At 52.8% G+C, this 5,000-nt stretch overlaps 1 non-coding gene across 1 annotated transcript in view; it reads right to left on the reverse strand.

Moving 5' to 3' along the window:
* LOC126429036 (small subunit ribosomal RNA) overlaps positions 1-878 on the reverse strand; it is a 1,910-nt gene extending 1,032 nt beyond the window's left edge. The window contains exon 1 of the ribosomal RNA XR_007576863.1: positions 1-878. This exon is cut by the window's left edge and continues 1,032 nt beyond it. This is a non-coding gene — a ribosomal RNA (small subunit ribosomal RNA).
* Between the last annotated feature and the right edge of the window lie 4,122 nt (positions 879-5,000).

Genomic DNA, 5,000 nt, shown 5'->3' on the forward strand with positions numbered 1-5,000 from the left:
GCTTGCCTGCTTTAAGCACTCTAATTTGTTCAAAGTAAACGTGCCGGCCCACCGAGACACTCACTCAAGAGCACCCTGGTAGGATTGCAACGGGGTCCGCCTCGGGACGCACGAGCACGCACGAGGCGCGTCGCACGCCTTCGGCTCGCCCCACCGGCAGGACGTCCCACGATACATGCCAGTTAAACACCGACGGGCGGTGAACCAACAGCGTGGGACACAAATCCAACTACGAGCTTTTTAACCGCAACAACTTTAATATACGCTATTGGAGCTGGAATTACCGCGGCTGCTGGCACCAGACTTGCCCTCCAATAGATACTCGTTAAAGGATTTAAAGTGTACTCATTCCGATTACGGGGCCTCGGATGAGTCCCGTATCGTTATTTTTCGTCACTACCTCCCCGTGCCGGGAGTGGGTAATTTGCGCGCCTGCTGCCTTCCTTGGATGTGGTAGCCGTTTCTCAGGCTCCCTCTCCGGAATCGAACCCTGATTCCCCGTTACCCGTTACAACCATGGTAGGCGCAGAACCTACCATCGACAGTTGATAAGGCAGACATTTGAAAGATGCGTCGCCGGTACGAGGACCGTGCGATCAGCCCAAAGTTATTCAGAGTCACCAAGGCAAACGGACCGGACGAGCCGACCGATTGGTTTTGATCTAATAAAAGCGTCCCTTCCATCTCTGGTCGGGACTCTGTTCGCATGTATTAGCTCTAGAATTACCACAGTTATCCAAGTAACGTGGGTACGATCTAAGGAACCATAACTGATTTAATGAGCCATTCGCGGTTTCACCTTAATGCGGCTTGTACTGAGACATGCATGGCTTAATCTTTGAGACAAGCATATGACTACTGGCAGGATCAACCAGGGAGCTGCGTCAACTAGAGCTGAGCAGCCGGCCGCCCGGGAGTGTGTCCCGGGGGCCCGCGCGAACACGCAAGCGTCCGCTCAATTATTCTGCAAACAGGAGGAGGCTGCGCTCCCCTGCACCATACACCTCGAAACCCTCTCAGGTCCCGGCGGCGCGCAGCGCCGTCCTAAGTACTTGGTCGGGTTCGAGAGAGGCGCAATCGCCCGGAGTTTGGCGAGTAGACGCTTTAGGTGCGACCACCCGTGCTCCCAACTGAGCTTGCCGCTGCCGACAGAGGCCCGGGAGCGTGCTGTCGTGGCATTGCCGGCGGGAGACAACACGCGCCACCTACGGTGACCGGCAGCTCCAACGCCAGCGCCACAGAAGGACAAAAGCCCCACTTGGGTGCCGAAGCGAACTCTCCCAGCACAGCGCACGCGCCAACACGTCCGCACAGCTGCGATACAAACCACCTGCGAGAACCGCAGAGGCGACCGAGCAGCAGACGGCGTCGCGGCGCCGAGCGCCGGGCGGCGGCGCATCCTCAGCGCACACAGTCCTCAATCGGACCAGCACACTGCAGATGTCCACCGCGCTTCGCACCGGGCCCGCGAGGACCTACTTTGGCCGCACGGCGCCGCGTGCAGGGTGCGCCGGCGCGCAGCTGCGCCGCCTGCCGCCTCCGTCGGCCGGCGCGCCTGCCAGTGGCCGCCCCCACCAGCCGGCTGTAGCGCGTGCGCCCACGCACCGCGCGGCCAGCACGCCGGGCGGCCCCCCCTCACCGGCCGGGGCCGGTCCCACCCAGCCACCGCCGCGTATCGCTTCACACCCACATGCCATTCACGTTCGTGGGCATGGTGGGTATCGCTGAAACAACCGGTTGGTAGCTCAACCGATCGTCGCCATCACTGATTCACCTCTAGCGAGAACAACCGCACCACAACGGTTTACCAGTTGTTCATTTGCGTAACGTCACCAGCAAACGTAGGCGTCCATCGCCATTTGCAAATTCAACGATTGTTGCATGCCTGTGTCAGGTGTCACGACACACTATGTCTGCCCACATACACGCAACAACATGTGCACGCTTCGCAAACACGTGGAAGGTGGCCCCCGTACGTATGCGATGTCCATTGCGCAAACGACTGTCAACCGGCCTCTGTCGCATGTCGCAGATGTGGAACGCAGTGCACCATGCTATCACGGTGTGTGAGAAGAGACGACAACGTCTGACAACACGCGCCACTACATCAACAGACGGCTCATGCTGATCGCCATCCAGGGCATACCACACTGCACTCCAGCTCTTATAGGGAGACGACACGTAGCTGCGTGCACAACATTTGGACCGCATGGTTCGCCGTTGTTGGCGCAGTCGTTGTACGGTCACATGTACCACGATGTATCATTCAGTACATGAGGACCAATGTGCAGTACAGTGTGTGATTTGGAGGTACAACATCAGCGGACAGTTGACACAGGCCGTACCACAGCGTAGGCGCAGTGCTTCGCCATGCGAATGCCAATGAACAACTGCGAAGGGCATTGAGCATGTACGTCCTGCTGCCATCCACATTACAGTGTATCGCTGCAAGGTGTTTAACATGAAGCGATACACTGGGGACCGGGCAGTGCGAGTAGCAAACTATATTGCGGGGGTTGCAGTTAGGCAACACTACACTAATTTAACGCGTCGTATGACAATTACAGAGCAGGTTAAGGCCCAACGTGTGTTGGGTTAAGGCCCAACGTGTGTTGGGTTAAGGCCCAACGTGTGTTGGGTTAAGGCCCAACGTGTGTTGGGTTAAGGCCCAACGTGTGTTGGGTTAAGGCCCAACGTGTGTTGGGTTAAGGCCCAACGTGTGTTGGGTTAAGGCCCAACGTGTGTTGGGTTAAGGCCCAACGTGTGTTGGGTTACAGCACAATATGGGTTACGTTAAGGGGCAATGTGGGTTACGTTAAGGGGCAATGTGGGTTACGTTAAGGCGCAATATAGGTTACGTTAAGGCGCAATATAGGTTACGTTAAGGCGCAATATAGGTTACGTTAAGGCGCAATATAGGTTACGTTAAGGCGCAATATAGGTTACGTTAAGGCGCAATATAGGTTACGTTAAGGCGCAATATAGGTTACGTTAAGGCGCAATATAGGTTACGTTAAGGCGCAATATAGGTTACGTTAAGGCGCAATATAGGTTACGTTAAGGCGCAATATAGGTTACGTTAAGGCGCAATATAGGTTACGTTAAGGCGCAATATAGGTTACGTTAAGGCGCAATATAGGTTACATTAAGGCGCAATATAGGTTACATTAAGGCGCAATATAGGTTACATTAAGGCGCAATATAGGTTAGGTTAAAACACGACATAGGTTAGGTTAAGGCACGACATAGGTTAGGTTAAGGCACGACATAGGTTAGGTTAAGGCACGACATAGGTTAGGTTAAGGCACGACATAGGTTAGGTTAAGGCACGACATAGGTTAGGTTAAGGCACGACATAGGTTAGGTTAAGGCACGACATAGGTTAGGTTAAGGCACGACATAGGTTAGGTTAAGGCACGACATAGGTTAGGTTAAGGCACGACATAGGTTAGGTTAAGGCACGACATAGGTTAGGTTAAGGCACGACATAGGTTAGGTTAAGGCACGACATAGGTTAGGTTAAGGCACGACATAGGTTAGGTTAAGGCACGACATAGGTTAGGTTAAGGCACGACATAGGTTAGGTTAAGGCACGACATAGGTTAGGTTAAGGCACGACATAGGTTAGGTTAAGGCACGACATAGGTTAGGTTAAGGTACGACATAGGTTAGGTTAAGGTACGACATAGGTTAGGTTAAGGTACGACATAGGTTAGGTTAAGGTACGACATAGGTTAGGTTAAGGTACGACATAGGTTAGGTTAAGGTACGACATAGGTTAGGTTAAGGTACGACATAGGTTAGGTTAAGGTACGACATAGGTTAGGTTAAGGTACGACATAGGTTAGGTTAAGGTACGACATAGGTTAGGTTAAGGTACGACATAGGTTAGGTTCAGGTACGACATAGGTTAGGTTAAGGTACGACATAGGTTAGGTTAAGGTACGACATAGGTTAGGTTAAGGTACGACATAGGTTAGGTTAAGGTACGACATAGGTTAGGTTAAGGTACGACATAGGTTAGGTTAAGGTACGACATAGGTTAGGTTAAGGTACACATTGTTGTAAGGAAAGGTTTAATGGGGGGGGGGGGGGCGGCGGCCGGTTTGTTGATTGTGATTATAGTACGTGGATGCCTGCGGTATCATCTGATTTGCCACGTCAGGATGTACCTTTGGCTCATGACAGGCGGCGCTCTCATTCCATGCTTGTGGCAGACCTGTGTCTTTCATTCCTGCCATTGTTTGTGTGCTGTGAGAGGAGGCAGTATTGTGATGTTGGGTGCACCCCTGTGTAGGACATGTGTGGGTGTTGGTGGCTTGGCTGAGCAATGGTGGTTGTCGGGTGGGTGGGATATTCTGTTTTCTGTGTGGACCTCCCAGTCTGGTTATGACAGTGTGGATTGTCTAATGTGGCGGAGAGGATGCACTGGGTGTTGTTGCATGCTGGTGCTTACATATTGTCTGTGTGCGTGTTACAGGCAGAGAGTAGTGCGTGATAAGAGTGTGTGGCTGACGTGTGGTTGTGATTGTGAGCAGAGTCTTTCAGCATGTATACGGACAGTTGTATATATTATCTGTATTCTGATGGCTCTATCTATTACTAATCAGCGCCGTGTATACGTTTAATGTGGTTCCCGTCGAAACTGTTGTATCTCTGTACATTAGTGACACGGCGAGCGCGCTATGTAGCTACTCGTCTCGGCAGCTTCCACCGGTGTATGGCAAATGATTATAAGCAATGAGTCTAGTCGTCAATACCGATAGTGTGACGTCACATGTCTGGGGTGGGGGACGCTGCGCCCTTCCGGTGGGTCATGGCCTAGCAAGACTCTCCCCACGCAGGGGGGGCTTGGACTGTCATTAACTCTTCCGAGTAATATACTTGCCGTACGTTTTTGCGACTGCGAGTGCAACGCTCACCGGTACCGACATGGATGGAGCGCCTCCTAGCTGACCGCTCAGCATCGGCATTCGTACAGAGAGCAACGCGATCGCGTC

This window comes from Schistocerca serialis, unplaced genomic scaffold (assembly GCF_023864345.2).
Source record: "Schistocerca serialis cubense isolate TAMUIC-IGC-003099 unplaced genomic scaffold, iqSchSeri2.2 HiC_scaffold_1007, whole genome shotgun sequence".
Classification (NCBI taxonomy): domain Eukaryota; kingdom Metazoa; phylum Arthropoda; class Insecta; order Orthoptera; family Acrididae; genus Schistocerca; species Schistocerca serialis.